General features: G+C 37.4%; 1 protein-coding gene across 3 annotated transcripts in view; it reads right to left on the minus strand.

Moving 5' to 3' along the window:
• The window catches only part of samd12 (sterile alpha motif domain containing 12), a 166,063-nt gene that overhangs the window by 42,360 nt on the left and 113,607 nt on the right, over window positions 1-10,096 (minus strand). The window contains exons 6-10 of one of the 3 annotated variants that reach the window (XR_012395276.1): window positions 9,851-9,910; window positions 9,562-9,747; window positions 8,777-8,891; window positions 8,061-8,166; window positions 6,791-7,031 (exon numbers count right to left, since the gene is read on the minus strand). The exons of the other annotated variants lie outside the window; for them this stretch is intronic. The gene's annotated coding sequence lies outside the window, so the exon portion shown is untranslated. Of the gene's footprint in view, window positions 1-6,790; window positions 7,032-8,060; window positions 8,167-8,776; window positions 8,892-9,561; window positions 9,748-9,850; window positions 9,911-10,096 lie in introns of those variants that run through there. 3 annotated transcript variants of the gene reach the window in all.

The raw sequence follows: 10,096 nt of genomic DNA on the forward strand, positions 1-10,096 counted from the left end.
GATTCAGAGTCAAACCAATTACAACAATTCTGAATCAAATCACTGAATTTTATTTAATCAAATTAATTAGACTGAATCTGAATCAAATCATTAAGACCAATTCAGTGTCAAACAACTAAAACCAATTCTGAATCAAATCATTTAGACGAATTCTGAATCAAATCATTCAATCTTATGTGAATCAAATCATTTAGACCAACTTTGAATCAAATCATTTACAACAATTCAGAGTCGAATCAATTAGACCAATTCCGAATCAAACCTTTCAGATAAATGCTAAATCAAATACTTCCATTTTAAGTTTAGATAAATTCTGGATATAATAATTTACATCAATTCTAACACAATTTGATTACATCAAATCGAATCACTCAGGCAATTCTGAATCATTTCATTTAGACTGTTGAGTCATATTACTCCGATTACTTTTGGCCCATTTTCCTCCGAACCAAATCTGAATCAAACCACTCAGATTGATTCACAATACAGACAAATTCTGAATCAAACCCTTCAGATAAATTTGCTCAAAAGCATCATGTTGCTCTGACTTTAAATATACTTCATGAGCAATGTAAATCACTTTTATAATAATTTTGTTTATGCTTTTGCGTCCTTTTAAATGCTTAAATTGCTCATGCAGAAAAAGCCTGACAGTAAGTAATAAATAATGACAGAATACGCTTGTGTGAAAGAAGCCACCGACAGGCAGCAGGAGCCCCCGGTTAAAAATATCAAAATAAATAAATAAACCTCCCCGCCACCCCTCTGTTATCCATCTCACATTTCTGATTGCTCCACGCGGGAGGAACAGAGAGAAGGTGAGGGTTTACACAGTCGTTCGCTGAAGGACTGATGACTCTTTCCGGAGGAGAAAAGACAAGGAGCGATTATCCTTTTCTGCCAGAGATGGTCTGATTGGGGGTCTTTAGCTCACAGGCCAGCACTCAGTCTTTTTCCAGTCTTTCCAGCCGCTTTCTGAAGATGTTAAATGCTCTCAAAAGCCCCTATACCGAGGCATTTTCCCCCTCCTCCTCCTCCTCCTGTCTTCAGTGGCATTTGGCACTCAAGCTGAAGGATTTCTCTCCTAAAGGTCATGTGCCAATGCATTTCAGTCCTTATTCATATTTTAGGGGAATAAATTGCAGAAATGAAGACGGAGATATGAACGCCGCCGCCTTTTTTATTCATTTGATTGGCATTTTTTGGTATTTGGAATATAGTAAACAGGATTGCCGTGCAAAACAATAAAACAGAAAGCCAAGAGAGTTGTGTTTTGTTAAGCTTTGGGAAAGGTTTATACAGAGCTCTGGAGAACTGCAGAGTTAAACGAACTGTAGTGTATCTGTAAACGCCTTCACAGAGACTTATATCGCGTGGGTTTCCTCCGGGTGCCTCGGTTTCCCCCACAGTCCAAACACATGTGCTATAGGAGAATTGGGTAAGCTAAGTTGATGGTTCATTCTGCTGTGGCGACCCCAGATTAATAAAGGGACTTAGCTGAAAAGAAAATGAATTAATGAATTAATGTATACTTAAATAAAATAATCAATTGAGTACTCAACTGTTGCATACATACATACATACATACATACATATATATATATATATACATATATATATATATATATATATATATATATATATATATATATATATATATATATATATAATATAATATAATATAAATATATATATATATATATATATATATATATATATATATATATATATATATATATATATATATATATATATATATATGATATAATATAATATATATAAGGAAGTGATCAGAAGTTTGCTGGATTCTCTGAATGTGGGATTTCCTGATCCTGCAAGCATTCATTTCACCGGGAAAAATACTGCAGCACGCTCTCCTTCTGCACCAGGGGCACCGCTGCACCCCTCTGCGTTCCGTAGTGCTCACAACGCAAATTGTGGAAAAAAAAAAACAGGGAGCTAATAATTCTGACTTCAACTATATATATATATATATATATATATAAAGGGTGTAACGATAGGCGTATTCGTATTGAATCATTTGGTACTTTTGGTTCGGTACGCATTACAAACTGAACGTTTCGATTCAGACTAACATCTTAAAAGGATAAAAGAGAAGAAGGACAAAATATAATGTTTTCAGTGCAGCAACGCTCAACATGGCATCCCACATGACCTAGCAGACAACATGCTGCCTTCCCCGCTGTCATGTTAAACAGTAGACCATCGCTTTTGAATATCACTTTATTGAGCATGCACTCATTAGCAATCTTGCTGCCTCCTGTGTCACCCATAGACTGTAAAATATATGGACGTAGTGTCCGTGACGTCACCCATAGGTTTCTAAAAAGCGCAAAAGAAGCCACAAGTAGGCGTGGCCAACCGTCGACATTTTGTTCCCGCGTCATCACATCGACGACGGGATACCAAATAAGGGCAAAGAGGCGGAGAGTGGGCGGAGCTACAGACACCTGCTGGCATTTAGCTTGGACCTGGTTCAGACACACTTTACTTTGGGAGAACGCTTAATACTTTATCACCTGTGACCACTTGTGCTTGGTTGTACACTATATCAATAAAGTGTTTAGACTTTTAAAAACACTGCTGTAATACATTGAGCCACTAAACATTGTTCTCATGACGTTTTTCAACAGGACGAAAACGCGAATTACTTCCAAACACTTCAGATATAGTCTGTGTTAGTTAATGTAAGACTATTAATGAAATCCAGCATGACACTGTATGACAACGCTTCAGATGACTGTTCTAGAGCCTACAGCTAATCAATCTGACAGATTCTGCAGTGCATTACAGCTCTAAATATAAATATAAACCATAAAGGATCTTAAATAAAACAAATACATGTACAGAGATGATATATAAGTATATAACTTTACTCACATGGGAAACGGAGGCAGCGTGAATGGTTTGTGAGCACAATTAAGTGCACTCAGCATGCCATGCCATCTAATAATTGTAGGAAACAAGTCCAAAAGGCAGTTGACTGTGTAAAGCCACATAAAACAACACAGAAATATGATAAATATGCCGAGTTCTGTGGCTAATCTGCAGGATTCAGCTGAGGTGACGGCGACCAACGAGACCTAGCTGTCACTCAAGTGGCCACGCCCTTAATTATGCAAACTTAATATAACTTAATATAAAGGAAACGGATGAGTTATAAAAAAAATTCACCCCCCTCAAAGTTGTCATGAAGGGTAATATTAGCTGTATTAACCAAAATCTTTTTTTGTAGCAGGCTGTAAACACCTTTTTTTCTGCTGTAAAGTTGGCCATGCTAACAGTGGGCTCAATTGAAATTTGCTCTATACTGGAGCCAGGAGCGGCCAGGACTAGCGGAATTTCGGATGAATTGCAGTTTTAGTTACTTCCGTATTGGCTTCCTGAGGGAGAGCGGGAGGTTGCCGCATGGTGTCACCCTGCTTGTGCTGGTTTCCCCCATTGCCTCAGCAACCCTGGACCCCGACACAAAACAGCCGATCTCAATAACCTGTTCACATATCACCACACCAGCCCACCTCCAAACACTACTCCAGTCAGGCACGCCCTACACTAGCTCGCACAATGGCTAGTAACGTTAATGTAATTCTAGACATCCCAAGGCTCCCGGAAGTTTCGAGAGACTCCCGGATGCCCACAATGTTTCCATGCAGTGGTTAAACAGCACTGTATTTGCTCCATTCACAATATACAGATTTCGCGGCACGATTCTGCATTAAATGAAGGGGTTTACTCCAGCGCAGGGTGGGTTTTTCTTCCTCCTCTTCTCTTCAAGCCCTCGAGGTGCAAACATTTATAATTAAGGTCACGTCAGACTCATTTCAGGTACACGACACTCGTATATTCCTCTTTTAATTGTGTTTCTGAGCACTGAGAGCAGGGGGTCGGATCAAACACTCGCCGCTCACACACTCTTTCTTTCAATCTCTCTAATTGTTTGGATAATTTATACGGAGAATGAGAAGGCAAAGTGCAGCTGCAGAACCCTGCTAACACACACACACACACACACACACACACACACACACACACACACACACAAACACACACACGTATGCACGCACAAGCACACATGAGCATGTGCGTACATACTTACACAAACGCGCACATATATGCACACACAGACAAACACATATACACTGAAAAATACACGCAAGCACTCACAAAGACACACACAAGCATGCACAAGCACGCACACACATACAAACATACCCACACACACACACACACGCACACAGACATGCACACTTATAAACACACACACAAACACACTTACAAACACAAGCACACACATTACCACACACACACATACACACAAAAAGACACACACACACACACACACACACACACACACACACGCACACGCACACGCACACGCACACGCACACACACACATGCACACTTATAAACACACACACAAAGACACTTACAGACACAAGCACACACATTACCACACACACACACAATTGCACACACATACGCACTCACAAACACACAGACATGCATACAAATACACACACAAACACAGAAGCACACACACACAAACACCCATACACACCCCGACAAACACACACGCACGCACGCACGCACATACACACAAAAAGACCCACACACACACACACACACACACACACACACACACACACACACACAGACATGCACACTTATAAACACACACACAAACACACTTACAAACACAAGCACACACATTACCACACACATACACACAACTGCACACACATACGCACTCACAAACACACAGACATGCATACAAATACACAAACAAACACAGAAGCACACACACAAACACCCATACACACCCCGACAAACACACACGCACGCACGCACAAGCACACACACAAACACAAAAGCATACACACTAACACACACACACACACACACACACACACACACAGACAGGCAAACAACACAGAAGCACACACACAAACACCCATACACACCCCGACAAACACACACGCACGCACGCACGCACATACACACAAAAAGACCCACACACACACACACACACACACACACACACACACACACACACACACACACACACACACACACAGACATGCACACTTATAAACACACACACAAACACACTTACAAACACAAGCACACACATTCCCACACACATACACACAACTGCACACACATACGCACTCACAAACACACAGACATGCATACAAATACACACACAAACACAGAAGCACACACACAAACACCCATACACACCCCGACACAACACACACGCACGCACGCACAAGCACACACACAAACACAAAAGCATACACACTAACACACACACACACACACACACAGACAGGCAAACAACACAGAAGCACACACACAAACACCCATACACACCCTGTCAAACACACACATGCACACACACACACAGACAGGCACGCACAAGCACACATATATACATACACAGACACAAAGACACACACACGTACGTTCGTACGCACACATGCACACATACACACACGCGCACGCACGCACACAAACACATATACACTGACAAATACACGCAAGCACGCACACACATACACACACACACACAAGCACGCACACATATGCACGCACACACACACACAAACAAACACATATACACTAACAAATACACTCAAGCACGCACACACATATACACACACACGCAACAAAGCACGCACGCACGCACGCACGCACACACACACACACACACACACACACACACACACACACACAAACACATATACACATATACACTGACAAATACACTCAAGCACGCACACACATATACACACACACGCAACAAAGCACGCACGCACGCACGCACGCACACACACACTGCAAAAAATGCTTTTCTTGCTTAGATTTTTTGTCTTGTTTCTAGTCTAAATATCTAAAATTTCTTACATCAAGAAGCATTTTCTAAACAAGCAAAATATATTGTCTTGTTTTGAGAAGTAATATGCTAATATTAAGTGAAATTTTCCTTAAAACAAGCAAAATAATCTGCCAATGGGGTAAGCTAATTAATCTTGTTTTTTCTTTTGACGTAAGATTATTTTGCTTACCCCATTGGCAGATTATTTTGCTTGTTTTAAGGAAAAACTCACTTAATATTGGCATATTACTTCTCAAAACAAGACAATATATTTTGCTTGTCTAGAAAACTCTTCTTGATTTAGGAATTTTTAGATATTTGGACTAGAAACAAGACAAAAAAATCTTAGTAAGAAAAGCATTTTTTGCAGTGCACACACACACACACACAAACACATATACACATATACACTGACAAATACACACAAGCACGCACACACACACATAAACACACACACAGACATATATACACTGTAAACGATTTCTTGTTAAATTAACAGTAAGTTACTGGCAACAATTATCCGGTAGCTGCTGTATTTCATAAAACAGTAACATTACTGTAATACTAATTACATTAGTATTAGATTTACTGTAAAATGTAATACATCATTTTACTGTTTTCTTTTTTTACTGTAACACCAATTACAGTAGTGATACACATACTGCAAAACTGAAAACAGTATTTTACTGTACATTTTTACCATGCAGAACTACGGTATTTTAACGTTACTTTCATTATTACTGTATAGTATTTTACAGTTATTAAATGTTATTTTATTGTATTTAATAGTGCTACTTTATAATGAGCAATGAGCAAAAAAATTTCAAAAATTGCACAAATATTATTTAAACTGTTTAAGAAATACAAGAAAAATTAAGAAACTGAAACTTTAACTTCACAATAAAAGTTTATTGTGTAAACCCTACTGAAACAGTAGCAATTATTCAATATAACAAAGCAACAGAACACTAATGAACAATTGATAATTAAAACCAGTCAACAATTAATGTATCAAAAAGCATTAAAATTTAAAAAACAGGTGAAAATACTGCTACAAGACAGGAAATGATGAAGGCCAAATGATGTTGTGGAAAAGGGACAGTGAAAAAGGGCAGCAGCACTTCTGATGATCCTGCAAAAATGACAAGCAAAATCAATCACTGGAGTAAAAGCTAATCATGCCTCAAATTATTTCATTCATTCAGAAACCAAACACCGCACTATTGTTTTATATATATATATATATATATATATATATATATATATATATATATATATATATATATATATATATATAAAAAAAACACTGTTTTTTTTTTAATCATTTTTGTTGGCAAAATAGTTTGTTGTCAATTTACAATTACACTAACGTTAATGGGGAAAAGATCCGTCAAGTCAAAACTAGTCATTAACTAGTCTTAACTATAAAATATAAACTAGTCTTCACATAATGTCTGACTCTGTATAGCTTGAATATCTAATTCCATGATCACACTACTAGTGCTTCCACCGATTTAAGAGGGGTGAACACAGTTCATTCTGACCTTAAGAGGCTACATATTTAAAATAAATAAATAAAATAATCTAATTTAACGTGACTAATGTTAATCAAGTACTTTTAAGCTTTTAACATGTGAAAATTCACTTCTAACTTACAGACAAGATTGCGTTAGAGAACATGAAAGCCGTAGGTGATTTTTTTAAAATAATGCTAATGATGAGTTGCTGACCTTTGGTTCGTATAAAACAAAATAATCACTAAGCATTCATTTTTGGCAAAATCTGCCGAGAGGCACAGCGACACGACAAAATGTGTTAAAGTTGAGCAAAGAACTGTACAGTAGTCAAGCAATCTACTTCATGAAATGTTTGTGGTAATATTTTGCGGTCAATTCGTATTACTGTATTTCAATATGCAGTGATGGCATGTCAGTGAGACAAATAAATCTTTAATAGAGTCATTTTGTTCAATTTATTTATTTTTTTTTACGAACACCTCTCCAGTGACATTTCCTCAAATTAAATCATCATGACGTTACTGTGCACAGCATCAATTTAAATCCCAAATTTTTTAAAACAGTCACTGCTGATTACAAACTAACATTAAAGATAGGCTTACAGAAATCCTGTATGCATGATAATATGAAGATTTATTACTCACTGATGTTGAAGCACTTCGTCAGAGATGTAGACAGGACAGAATATGTGCCATCAAATGAGCTCTTGTGCAGCCTTTGTTGGACATCAAGGTAGTATGTTCACCTATACTGTAAAAAAAACAAAATCTAAATAATCTAAAAAAAACTATAATTTTATTTATTAAATACTTGCTTAACCATATATAGATGTAAAAGTAACCAAAATAAATAATTTATTAAAATGTGAGGGATACTAAGCATGTTTGGTCTACAGAGAGAAGTAAACGTTTACTTTAAGCATTGATCCTAATGAATCTATTTCTGAACTACATCCAACCTCGCCTCTGAAACAGCATTTTTGAGCATTTAGATCAGGGGTGCTCAACCCTGTTCCTGGAGATCTACTTTTCCGCAGAGCTCACCTGCAACCTTGATCAAGAACACCTGTCTTTATTTACCAAGTGCTCCTTCAGATACTATTTAGTTGGTTAGTTGACGTTTGATCAGGGTTGGAGCTAAACTCTGCAGAAAGGTCGATCTCCAGCAACAGGGTTGAGCACCCCTGTTTAAGACAATGAAAAATAAGACATCTAGATGATATTTTATATTCAATCATTTGTTGTGAAATTTAAATGGCTTCTATTCAGTATATACATAAAATAAAATTAGAATAAGAATAAAAAATAATACTCTATGCCAAATAAAATACTTCAGATCTAAATAAAGCAGGTGTTTTTACCTAAAGGTTCCTTTCCTCCAGGTAGTTTAGCTGCAGATCGCTCCACATCTGTGCTTTATTTGGTTCTTGACTTAAGAGTAACTGTAGTCGCATTCCAGGTCCATCAAAATCTGAGCTAAAAAGACAATATGGCAAAAGACAAGACACATATAAATAAGTCTCAAAATAAAATATTTAAAAGGATAGTTTACTATTCTGCCACCATCACTCCATGTGTTTTTAACCAGTTAGAATTTCTGTTGAACACTAAAGCAGATATTTTGAAGAATGTTAGAAACCTGTAACTATTGACATCCATATTTTAACCAAATTTCTTTAAAAAAAATATACAAGTTTGATGTTTAATGGAACAAAAAAAAAATCTAACTATTTTGAAACAAGTGGAGGATGCCAAAGATGCTCTTATTTTCATTTTTGGGTGAACTGTCCCTTCAACTTATGACATAAAAAAAACCAATATTGAACCAAGCTTACAGTTTCCAGGCTGTTTAAAAAAAACAAACACGGCCAGTAAAATTGCTAATAAACACAAAGACTAGTTACAGTAAAAAATCTGTGTCTAATATTTACTCAGCATTTGATAGCCAAATAGCCTAGCCATGGTTGTTTTATTAATTCATTCATTTTCTTTTCGGCTTAGTCCCTTTATTAATCTGGGGTCACCACAGCGGAATGAACCGCCAACTTATAAAGCATTTGTTTTATGCAGCAGATAACCTTCCAGCCCCAACCTATCTCTGGGAAACATCCACACACACTCATACACTACGGACAGTTTAACTTACCCAATTCACCTGCAACGCATGTCTTTGGACTGTGGGGGAAACCGGAGCACCTGGAGGAAACCCACGCGAACGCAGGGAGAACATGCAAACTCCACACAGAAACGCTAAATGACCCAGCCGAGGCTCGAACCAGCAACCTTCTTGCTGTGAGGCGACAGCACTACCTACTGTGCCACTGTGTCGCTACTGGAAGAAGAAAAAGAGTTTGTACATGAAACTCCTCACAACAAATCTGTCAACAACTTGACGTTTCAAAATCTAATCAAAATGAGCAAGACATGAACATTACCTTGAACAATCAAGTGAGGAGTGATTGGTAGCATCAGCTTTTCAACATCAATTGCTGTAGCTGCAAAAAAGAAATATAGAGTAAAGATAAGAGTAAAATAAGACTTAATAATCTAAATCTATGGTACAACCATACCAATCTGTATGGGGTTAAAATAAACTTGTATACAAATCATTCCCTACACCTGAACACCAAAAATAAAATGTACAATTAATGATACACTATACAATAAGCTCATTAACCAGT

The sequence above is a fragment of the Danio rerio genome, chromosome 19 (genome assembly GCF_049306965.1).
Source record: "Danio rerio strain Tuebingen ecotype United States chromosome 19, GRCz12tu, whole genome shotgun sequence".
Classification (NCBI taxonomy): domain Eukaryota; kingdom Metazoa; phylum Chordata; class Actinopteri; order Cypriniformes; family Danionidae; genus Danio; species Danio rerio.